The 12500-nt window shown below is 44.8% G+C and overlaps 2 protein-coding genes across 2 annotated transcripts in view; one reads left to right on the top strand and one right to left on the bottom strand.

Moving 5' to 3' along the window:
- lrtm2a (leucine rich repeat transmembrane protein 2a) overlaps nt 1-4616 on the bottom strand; it is a 20786-nt gene extending 16170 nt beyond the window's left edge. Inside the window, exon 1 of the mRNA XM_086147284.1 lies at nt 4190-4616. The gene's annotated coding sequence lies outside the window, so the exon portion shown is untranslated. The remainder of the gene's footprint in view (nt 1-4189) is intronic.
- Nucleotides 1-12500, top strand: part of cacna2d4a (calcium channel, voltage-dependent, alpha 2/delta subunit 4a) — an 83471-nt gene that overhangs the window by 44734 nt on the left and 26237 nt on the right. The window lies entirely within an intron of this gene.

Genomic DNA, 12500 nt, shown 5'->3' with positions numbered 1-12500 from the left:
ATATTTAGAAGCTCCTTTTTTTTTTCTTTTGTTTAATCTTGTATGTATGATTACATACAAAGTAATATCGGCACATCGATACGATCGTGGATGATTTTAAAGTTGAGATAAAATGCCAAAAAAAAATGTCAATATTTAAATTGCGATTTTCATTTTGTGCAGTTGATTCCAAGTTAGCCTGCACATAAAAAGTAAATAAGAAATGTGTCTCGCCAGGCAAAATAATTGCATGTGTGTGTGTGTGTGTGTGTGTGTGTGTGTGTGTGAGGAAGGACGGAAATGGAAGACGGATGCAGGTGCATTCGGCGTTTGTTTTTGTTTTTTTTTTTCAATTAGGAGAGCAGAGGAGAAGGTCAGGAGGTGAGGGATGAACGGCAAGGATATTGAAATGATGTGCATGTGTGTGTGTGTGTGTGTGTGTGTGTGTGTGTGTGTGTGTGTGTGTTCTACACCATCCTTTTCTCCCTCTCCGCTTGACCTTGGCGTGCACCTTCGCCATCTTCTTCCACGGAAACATCGCCGGCCGCTCCGCGTCTCTTAATGAGCTTCTCGTGACGAGGAACGCCCGACACCTGCGCCTCTACACGTGTGTTTCCATGCAAACACGCTTAGAAACGGCGGCGTCGTGGCTCTTCCCGTCAGAACGTGATATTTCCACGGCGGGAGGAAACGTCCCGGGCGGAAAGTATTCCTCGGAGTGATGGAGGAGGGGCGCCGGCTGTCACGCGCTCGTGTTACCACATCACACAAGTGTGTCGGCCTGTTCTCAGAAAGCTTTTTTTAACCATTTTGACCCGGACAGAGGGGCAGCCAAAACACACACACACACACACGTGTAAAACCCAGGGTCTCCAAGACCTTCTATTATCTCCTCCTCTGTTTTCATCCTTCTCTTTCTCTCTCTCTCTCTCTCTCTATCATTCTGTTTATTCCGCTAACAGTTTCCTGTCCACATTTAATCCGGATTTACGCTCTGCAGGGTGTTTCAGAGGCTCGCCGCTCAGCTCTGATGTGCATTTCCTCAAAAATGTAACGGCGTCACGCAGAGAACAACCGCGGTGGGTCGGTTTCGGGGACGTTTCTGGTTTCCCGCTTCCATTACGAACCCCGGTTTCTTTGCCTCCGCGCTCCCTGGCTTTTGCCAAACCGGTTTGCGATGAAGGGATGGATGAAGGGATCCTGCACGATCGTAAACACACACTGGATAAATCCACAACAGCCGGAGAAAGAAGCCATGTTTGGTGTTTGTGTTACAGCAAACAGGCCGTGCTTATATTGGCACAAAGGGGATAGCAGTGTGTGTGTGTGTGTGTGTGTGTGTGTGTGTGTGTGTGGGTGTGTGTGTGTGTGTGTGTGTGTATGCAGATCCCAACATTCCCTTTTGAGCTTTTCATCTGAATGAGTGACATCACAGCTGTAAATACACATCCCGATAATTCACCTTCAGCTCAACCTCTGCGCACACACACAAACACACAAGCACCACACACACACGCACACACACACACACACACACACACACATACACACAAACACACACAGACATTCTGCTGCAGCTGGCGAGTATAATTCAAGCCCAGTTTGAGAGGTATATCAGTGTCAGGCAATTGGACTACAAAAACTACAATTTGTGTGATAGATATTATATGTATATGAACAGAAAGACGGTCAGTATGTGTGTGTGTGTGTGTGTGTGTGTGTGTGTGTGTGTTTGTCGGTATAACCGTGCAGGTTGGCAACAAAGGCAGGGAGAGGCAGCCAAGCTTCCCTAAATCAATTTTTAATGGCTTTTCTACCCAGGAGAGGAAAAAGATTGGGGCGACGCAACACACACACACACACACACACACACACACACACACACACACTCACACATACGCAGAAATGCAGCAACACTTAAGTGTGCCGCAAGAGCTCGACAGGCGGTCACGAGCACCGGCAGACTCCTCCGACAAGAATATGTGTTGATATTTATTTACATGTGCAGGCCTGCTGCGCACGTGTCCATAAAACACACACACACACACACACACACACACACACACGTTTTGCAGGAACCTCCACGTGCACGTTCAGCGCACGGATGGTCACAGCTAATGTTTGGAGTCAAGGTTTAAACCAGTAAAAGTTGAAGACCCACTCACCCCGTGAGCCTCCACTAGGGTTAGTTTTTTGTAATTAATCTGCAATTAATCTGTAATTAATCTGTCATTAATTAATCTCTTTTTTAAGAGGGGATGAATGGATGAATGGGCTCCAGTCAAATTCAGAAGTGGAATGTAACATTCCAGAAGTGGAATGGACATTTTGAATATACGTGCGTGTTATGCTGATAGTTAACATTGATTCGTTCATTATCTAATCCGCTTATCCTAGCTGGAGCCTTGCTGAGCTCTCATTGGACGAGAGGCGGCGTCCACCCTGGCCGGCCAATCACACATAGACATACCGCCATCGGCTAAAAACAGGCAACCGTTCACTCATTCACACATCCTAGAAAGAACTAGAATCCTTCACTCACTCATTCACATCTCATATAGAAACATTCACCCTTTCATTCACTGCCAATGTTTGGAGTCGAGGTTTAAACCGGTTTAAGTTGGTAGACTAACTCGGCCCGTGTGCCTCCACTCGGGTTCGTTTTTTTGCAATTGTTCTGCAATTAATCTGGAATTAATTAATCTATTTCTTAAGAATGAAGTCCCTCTGACTCAGGTAGCCTATAGAGACCCTTCACTCAACATATAGAAAAACATTCACCATTTCATTCACAGTTAGTTTTGTGAATCAAGGTTTAAACCGGTTTAAGTTGGTAGACGAACTCACCCCGTCTGCCTCCACTCAGATTAGCTTTTTGTGATTAATCTGTAATTAATTAATCAATTTCTTAATAATTAATGAATGGGCTCCAGTCCCTCTCACTCAGACATCCTATAGAGACCCTTCGCTCAACATATAGAAAAACATTCACTCTTTCATTCACAGCTAATGTTTGGAGTCGAGGTTTAACCAGTTTAAGTTGGTAGACTAACTCACCCTGTGTGCCTCCACTCGGGTTGTAATTAATCTGCAATTAACCTGCAATTAATTAATCTATTTCTTAATAATTGATGAATGGGCTCCAGTCCCTCTCACTCAGACATCCTATAGAGACCCTTCACTCAACATATAGAAAAACATTCACTCTTTCATTCACCGTTAATGTTTGGAGTCGAGGTTTAAACCGGTTTAAGTTGAAGACCAACTCATCCCATGTGCCTCCACTCGTTTTTGTTTTTTTTTTGCAATTAATATGCAATTAATCTGTAATTAATTAATCTATTTCTTAAGAACGGGTGAATGGATGAATGGGCTCCAGTCCCTCTGACTCAGACATCCTATAGAGACTGTTCAGTCAACATATAGAAAAACAGTCACTCTTTCATTCACCGCTAATGTTTGGAGTCGAGGTTTAAACCGGTTTAAGTTGGTGGACTAACTCACCCCGTGTGCCTCCACTCGGGTTGTAATGAATCTGTGATTAATCAATCTATTTCTTAAGAATGGATGAATGAATGAATGTCACTCAGACATCCTATAGAGACCCTTCACTCAACATATAGAAAAACATTCACCCTTTCATTCACATCTCATGTAGACACGTCACCCTTTCATTCACACGTCACAGAAACGTAACCGTTCCCCGGTCCAGTCCTTCACCCCGTCACCCTCCAGCCGGTTGGTCGATGCTCTCCGGCCGTCCACGTCCCTGCAGACGCCTCCCGTCTGACCCCGACCCTCCTCGACCCTCCTCGACCCTCCCTCGCTCCGCCTCTCTCCGCTTTAGGTTGGTGAAAACTTCTTCTGAGGCGACTCACCGCGCTCAGCAAGAAGGTCTTGGACGTCGTGAGCGGAGGTCAGAAGCACCGGCAGGTGTTTGAGGTCCACACCTGCAGGTGGAGCAACACTCCACCTTCTGGCTCCGCCGCCGCCGTGGCCCCAAATCTCCTGTTTAAGCCCATACTGTGTGTATATATGTGTGTGTGTGTGTGTGTGTGTGAGAGACATTTGCAGCAGCCTCCTTCTCCTCACAACACACACCTTTCTGCCCTACATTTGTTTTAAAATAATGGAAGTTGGTTTGTGTGTGTGTGTGTGAGGAGGGGGATGGATGGAATAACACACACATGCACACACACACACCACTTACCTTGTGACTTACTGACAGCTCCAGCCTCCTCCTGCTGCTTTGTGTTTCCCCCCAAAATTCAAGAAAACAACAATACACGTCTCCCATCCGTGGAGTGATCCATCCATCCATCCATCCATCGAAGGTCCTGAAGAACGGAGGAATAATCCCTCCTTCTTTGGAGGAAGAGAGGAGCCCCTTCCTCCCCTCCTCCTCCTCCTCCCCTCCTCCCGGCCTCGGCCCGCCAATGAATGGTGGGGAAAAGGAGGGATTGGAGTAAAAACGAGGTAAAGAGAAGCTTAGAGTCACAAGAGGGGGATGAGGTCCTTCTGTGGGGGGGGAGGAGGAGGAGAGAGGGATGGAGGGATGGAGGGATGGAGAGAGTTAATCCTTTCCTTCTGATCGCCTCCTCCCCGGATGACGAGCGGCCGGCAGCGTCCTGCGCGGCGGCTGGTGCGCGTCTGAGGGACGTGCGTGTGTGTGTGAGAGGGGATGTGTGAAGGAGGGAGAGAGAGAGAGAGAGAGAGAGAGAGAGAGAGAGAAAGAGAGAGAGAGAGAGAGAGAAGGAGGGAGGGAGCAGCGTCGGGCTGTTGGCGTCACACGCAAACCCTCCTGTGCGTCGCTATGTTTGTGATTCCCGCACTCAGCACGCGTCGGGGAGCGTGTGTGTGTGTGTGTGTGTGTGTGTGTGTGTGTGTGTGTGTGTGTGTGTGCACGGAGTTGCATGTGTGTGTTCGTGAGTGCGTCTATCCTCGCATCCGACGCTTGAGGTGTTTCTGGTGCGCGTGCGTGTGTATATGTGTGCGTGTGTCTATTCACGCATACGATTGTCGGGCTCAATCTGGTGCGCGTCCGTGCATGTGTGTGTGTGTGTGTGTGTGTGTGTGTGCAGGGACTTGCATGCATGTGTGCGTGTGTGTGCGTTCGTGAGTGCGTCTATCCTCGCATCCGACGCTTGAGGTGTTTCTGGTGCGCGTGCGTTCGTGCGTGTGTATACGTGTGCGTGTGTCTATTCACGCATCCGATTGTCGGGCTCAATCTGGTGCGCGACCGTGCATGTGTGCGTGTGTGTGTGTGTGTTTGTGTTAATCCACGAATCCGACGCTCGATGTCTCTCCGAGGCGTGTGTGAGTGTGTGTGTGTGCGTGCAAGCGCGCGCGCGTGTGTTTATCCAAGCATTCGACACGCGAGGTCTTTGTGGTGCGTGCGCGTACGTGCGTGCGTGTGTTAGCTTATCCACGGATCCAACACTTGAGGTCTTCCTGTTGCGATTGCATTCGTGTGTGTGTGTGTGTGTGTGTGTGTGTGTGTGTGTGTGTGTGTGTGTGTGCGTGAGCATGTGCGAAGCCACCTCATCTCCTGTGGCAAAAGTGTGTGCGTATGTGTGTGTGTGTGTGTGTGTGTGTGTGTGTGTTGTCAAATATAGTAGCGTTCGTGTGTGTGCCTGCAGCTCCCCCACTGTGACAGCGAGCGGATGAGGAGGAGCTGAAGAACAGAGTGATGAGATGACAGAGATGGAGGAGAAGAAGGTGGAGAGATGGAGGAGGAGAAGAAGAGATGAAGAAGGTGGAGGAGGAAGAGAGAGATAAGGGAGGGAGATTAGATGGAGGGATGGAGGTCTGGAGGAGGGATGGAGGAGAGATGGATGGATGGAGGGATGGATGGATGGATGAAGGTCTGGAGGATGGAGGGATGGATGGATGGATCAGCTGTTTCCACAGAAGATGAGAATCTCCCTCCACCACACGGGCTTTTCTCCTCCTCCATTCTTCTTGTGTCTCCTTTCTTTCTTCTCCTCGCGTCTCCCGGGCTCGGCTTTTATTTTCCTTCTATTCCCCGTGGCTGCTCTCTCGCGTGTGTGTGTGTGTGTGTGTGTGTGTGTGTGTGTGTGTGTGTGTGTGTGTAGCCTTTAGGTCTGGGCTGTATTCATACATACACTGGCTATTGTCTGAGATATCACAGTGCACACACACACACACACACACAGACACGGGGACACACACACACACACACACTCATACATTCATTCATACATTCAGCGCTCAGAGATAAACAATAATCACTCGTTCATTCATTCACTCATCACAGAGATTTCGACATTCACTCGTTCATTGGCTCACACACACATCATATATTTTGATTCACTCACACACACATCATATATATTGATTCACTCACACACACATCTTATATATCCATTCACTCACACACACACGTCATATATATCCATTCACTCACACACACATCATATATATCCATTCACTCACACACACACATCATATATATCCACTCACACACACACATCATATATATCCATTCACTCACACACACATCATGTATATTCATTCATACACACATCATATATAGACATAAAACCATTCACTCTTTCATTGATGTCATACACACATAGAAATGTTCACTCCTTCATTGACCCGTCATGCAGAGACTTGCAACTATTCACTCATTCATTCACATATTGTCTATAAAAATCTAAATAATTCATCCTCTCAATCACTCACTCATTCATTCGGTGAATCCTTCACCAATTATTTATAGGGATGCAACTATTCACTCATTCATTCATTCACATGTCATACATAGACATAAAACCATTCACTCTTTCATTACATTATACACACACACATCATTGACATACAAACATTCACTCATTCATTCACAAATTGTGTAAAGAATCGAAACCATTCACCCTCTCACTCACACTTCATATGGAGACAACATTCACCCTATCACTTATTCACTCATTCATTCATTCATTTATTCACACATATATAGACATGCAACTATTCACTAATTTTTCATTCATTCACACATATATAGAAAAGCAACTATTCACTCATTCATTCACACATCATATATAGATATTCAAGTATTTATTTATTCATTCATTCATTCAGTCAGTCATTCATTCATTCACACATTGTGCAGAAAATCAAAATAATTCATCCTCTCATTCACACTTTGTATGGAGACCTACAACATTCACATTATTACTCATTCACTCACTCATTAATTCATTCATTCATTCATTCATTCACACATCATACATAGACATGCAACTATTCATTCATTCACACATATTTATATATAGATCAGCGAGTATTCACTCATTCATTCACACATCATATATAGATGTGCAAGTATTCATTCACTCATTCATTCACACATTGTGCAGAAAATCAAAATAATTAATCCTCTCATTAACACTTCATATGAATAACTACAACATTCACCCTGTCACTCAATCACTCCCTCATTCATTCTCTCATTTATTCATTCATTCACACATCATATTTAGAAATTCAACTATTCATTCATTCATTCACACATCATATTTAGAAATTCAACTATTCATTCATTCATTCATTCATTCATTCACACATCATATTTAGAAATGCAAGTATTCATTCACTAATTCATTCACACATTGTGTAGAAAATCAAAATCATTCATCCTCTCATTCACACTTCATATGGAGACTTACAACATTCACCCTCTCACTCATTCATTCATTCATTCACTCATTCATTCAGACGCTGGACAACGTTGGGTGTCCTGTGACCCCCCTGCATGTGTTTGGGCTGTGGGTGGAAGCTGAGGAACCCTGAGGACGTCCACGCAGGAGAACATGGAGGCTCCACGCAGGGACGTAAATCCCCCGGCTGTGAGGAGGAAGCTCTAAGCTCTGCTCCGGCCGTCGCATCCTCAGCTAAACATCTCATAGCGTTCCGGTTCCCGTCGGAGTTTCCTTCTCTGCTGGCCTCGGACGCCGGCCGGTGTGAAATTCCATTCTGACACCGTAAAATATTCACCGGATCCGGCGCGTCCGAGGCGATCCGACACTCGGCCTCGGCCCTTTAGATGATTCGGGGCGCGGGTGTCACCTCAAACTGGTTGCCGTGGTAACACTATCAATGTAAAATGAATGTAATTACTCCTTCATGTTAAATAACTCTTACATGACTTGTTCGAATCCAAAATTTTACATGTGCATTTGCTTAGACGTAAAAAATAAACGAGGTTACGACACAAATAAGAAACCCACATTATTCCAACAAGAAATGATCAAACTATCCAAGTGAATCAGGAAAAATATATTTGTTCAAAACCTTTTTGCCACAATTAAGAGGCAGAATAACAACCGTGAACAACAAATATCTTCGGGCAAACTATTAGCTCTTTCTGGGACCGAAAACTCCAAATATCTGGCTTTTTTAGTTTCCTCCTGGAAACGTTTCTCCAGCAGACGCGACCTTGAGTGACTGAGTGTGTGTGCCAGCTCACACACACACACACACACACCGTTGCAGTGGCGCCCACCGGCCCTTGCAGCATCGCACACCTCGAGAACGACCGAAAAGATCAACATCGATGAGGGATTCTCCACGGCCGAGTCGGCGGGCGGCCATGATGGTGCGTTTAAGGCCCCTCAGGAGGAATGGGAAAATAGACGACCGACGAATACAAACGGCAAGGACGCTTTTGTAAGCTTCCGTCGGCCACGATGTTAACCGGAACGACTGTGTCAGATCGTTCGAGTAGATTGGACCCTCAATTTCGCGTGAGTTAAAGTGAATTTCCGCGAAATAGAGACAAGATCTTTTTGTTGGTATTTCCAGATATATAAACCTCGCTCAACCTTTATGAACGTCCCGCAAACTGGTAGCAACTCAGCGTCCACTGGATTACGCTTCCCACACTCTTAGACGGCACACTAAACACTTTTGGATCATTGAAACGCACAATAAACATTGAAATACAAGACAAAATCTACAGGAAATAGAGTAAAAGTAAAAATCATTTGAAATGTGATGGAAATGAATCAAATTTCATATTTTTGGTCAATCATTCCAAGGGTACTCACCATTTTAAATACATTTCTGCGCCCAAACTTGAGTGACGATGAATTTGCTGTGCGGTCGTCATGGCGATGAATACTGATAGTGGAAGGGGCCCTTACGAGTACTGAAGGGTACGGTTTGCAAATTGCTGGATGTTCCTGGTTGTGGTTCTTCTTCTGGTGTTTGAATAGTGTCTTAGAGACTCCTTGCCTTTGTCTGTTGGAGTCTGAGGCCACATGTGTCTTCCTGCAATCGGCGATCCACGCGGCCAAAGCATTTTCCATTTTTACAATTCATTTATTTTGTCTCGTCATCGACCGTTTTGCCGTTTTCCTGAAGCTTAAGGTCGCCGTCTTCCTGATGTTAGCCTCGTCTTTCTCAATGTGACCAGCTGTAGATTCGTTCTTGCTGTAACGGCGTCCAACTTCTGCCTTCCTTTTACATAACGAGACATTTTCAGAATCCGAATCAAAAAAACTTTATTTGTCCCCGAGGGGCAATTGGGTTTTATCTTTTCAGCAATTGTCAGCATCTTCCTGCTTGCAAGTCAATGCCGGGCGTTCAGGTGGCATCGTAACGCGTGGGGTATTGCAAAAAAAAATTATGAAAGACACTTGAAGTGGACAGAATTCACATGAACCATAGCGAAGTGGACCAGGACATGTATGCTGGGACCAGGACATGTATGCTGGGACCAGGACATCTATGCTCGGATTAGGACATTTATGCTGGGACCAGGACATGTATGCTGGGCACATCCTACAAGGAGGTCAGCTGCTTCTCCCCACTAACCAATCAGGTTCAACACGTTCAATCGGCCAATAGCGTGCCAAGTACGGATCTGCTTGGCCAATTTTATTCCCTGTGAGATCTGGCGCGGGTACAACAGTAAGAACAAGAGTTCACCATGTTGGCTATCTTTGTTTCGCAGAGGAGATTTGTGTTTCTTTAATAAAATGAATTTTAGTTTAATTTTACACAAGGAACAGAAGGAATCCGCGATGCCCTCTCGCGCCCCACCTATCTCTCTCTCACACACACACACTCACACATACACAATTATGAGCTGCTAAGAATATGTGCCAGATGTTTCCAAAAATTGTGTCTGCACACAGCCTTGCACATTTGTCAGTGCAAAGTCACAAACCTGTAAACGCTAAATCCAGTGCTACACATAAGAAGTAGTTTATGTAATAAACTCAGGTTGTCTCACAGCGATGAGGAGAAGATGCTGCCTGTCCTTGAGCACACACTCATCCATCGATCATCTTCTAAAAACAACCAACAAAACAATGAACTTCACTGTTTTCATGGCCGTGGTCAGGATACTACCCGTCCAAAGCTTCTTGATGGAGAATGCAATGACACCTTATCAGAGGCGTGTGACGGATATTTTTTTTTTCCATTTTCTCCGTCATTAGTCCAACCAGGCCTGCTTTTCCCACCGACTTTTCCAGGGGCGATGCATTTTTATAGACGTTAAAAACATCCCGTCGCGTTGTGATCCCATGCATGGCAGCTCCATTCAACAGCTCCTCAGCGACAGACAGGTCCGACTTAAAGCCTCCAATAAAAACAGATAGCTAAACTGTATCTACGCTTTCATCATGAAAAGCGATGTAGCTGCGAGAGAATTTGCACGTACGTCATGTAAATTTGTCAAGCTGTTTTACGTACGTGTACATATTAAACTGCAACGTTATCGACGCACGGGTAGAGAAGAAGCGGAGTGACTTTTCAGCCAATCAGAATGCAGAACACAATGCACCATGCAAATCCGTGAAGTAGCGAAACAGTGAAAAGTAAAGCGTGTTATAGCGAGGGATCGCTGTATTGCAAAAAGAGTGAGGTTTGGGCTTTTCCGCGATGAAGCTAGCTTTCACTGCTGCTGTGTTTCTGGAAGCCGCTTTCGTGAACACGTTCCGCTGCCATCGTAGTTTGGCTTTTAATTCTTCTTGGACAATTTGTTGTTTTCTGGAAGGCTAACTTTAGCATAGTTAGCTCAAAATGCCAACATAGATTGTACTCTTAGACAGCTGCTTTTTCTCCTCAAAGCCCAAACATGTAATGGCCTTCCCATCTTTCTTGAACCATTGATGTGGATACACTGCGATCTCATGGCGGGTCACATGATCGGCGTGAATTGTGGGAAATGTAGTTTATGGTCAATGCACGTGTTTGATCATGAATGTATGAATGAATGAATGCATTTTAAATGCGATGCATCCCTGGATATTGTTCCATTATTCCAACTATTATGAATTTTATTCGTACATAATTATTCTCACATGGTTAAAAAAGAAAAACACACTATTGTGGAATATTTCATTCATTCATTCGTGTACATAGAGAATAGAGATATACTTAATTGTGCATGAATTGGCATGTATATGATAAATATTGAGGTGATCATTTGCATTTGTATGAAAAAGACAATCAGACCTTTTATGTCGGCCACAAGGAATGGCGTGGCGAGCCACTTCTGGCCCGCGGGCCTTGAGTTTGACACATGTGATTTACATCTTTTTGCAATATAATGCTCATTATTTATTGCTTTTTTTACAATCTATCTTGCCTAGCTAACGTGCACATCCCGTCGATACTACGAACATTTCTCTGTACTCTCTCTTTCTTGAAACAGCCTTCCATCTGCATCAACATTTCTCTTCCTGCACATTTAGGGATCATTTGTATTTTTCAATTCCTCTTGCCGGAAAGCCGACACTGCTGGGACATGATCGGCATGAATTGTAGGAAATTATGGATTACGGTCAATCAGAATTAGAATACTTTATTGATCCTAAAGGGGGAAATTGAAAGCAGCTCCTGCTTACAAAATAAAGCGGGGAAGACTCAAAATAGAATACTATATAAAAATAAAGAATGACATAGCGATGAATGAAAATGAAATAAAAGGGACAGCAAAGATCAAAAGAAATAAATAGAAATCAGGTAAAATATATGTAAAAAAAAACATGTAACGTAATACACGTGTATTGAAAAATACATGTATATATGTACAGTAAAACATTTATTGCACAGAAAACAATGGAACTTTTGCATAATGCACGCATTCGACTTATTTATTTTCAGACAATCAGACCTTTTAAGATTTTTGCGGGCCAGATAAAATGATATGGCGAGCCACATTTGGCACGCAAACCTTGAGTTTGACTCGCGCTTTAGGGATTCTGCACGTACAGGAAGTACAACCGGACTCTTCTTTTCCCATTGGCTGCTCCCTTCAGGGGTCCCAATCAATCAACCAATCACCCGCCTCCATCTCCAATCCGCTTCTTGTTCTCCAACCATAACGCTCCTCGTGGTCCTCATGGTCTGTGAGATCCAGAGGGAGTCCAGAGCTGTCAATCATTCGGAGAGGAGGCGTGATCATGTGACTCGCGGCGAGAAACGGACGCGGAAAGTTTGTGCGTGTCCCGACCGCCGTCCACCCAGGTGCTTCACGAGGATTC

The sequence above is a fragment of the Fistularia commersonii genome, chromosome 5 (assembly GCF_037954325.1).
Source record: "Fistularia commersonii isolate RoL2024-O1a breed Wild chromosome 5, RoL_Fcom_v1.0, whole genome shotgun sequence".
Classification (NCBI taxonomy): Eukaryota; Metazoa; Chordata; class Actinopteri; order Syngnathiformes; family Fistulariidae; genus Fistularia; species Fistularia commersonii.
The sequence above is the reverse complement of the archived record's forward strand: the minus strand, read 5'-3'. Positions and strand labels throughout refer to the sequence as shown.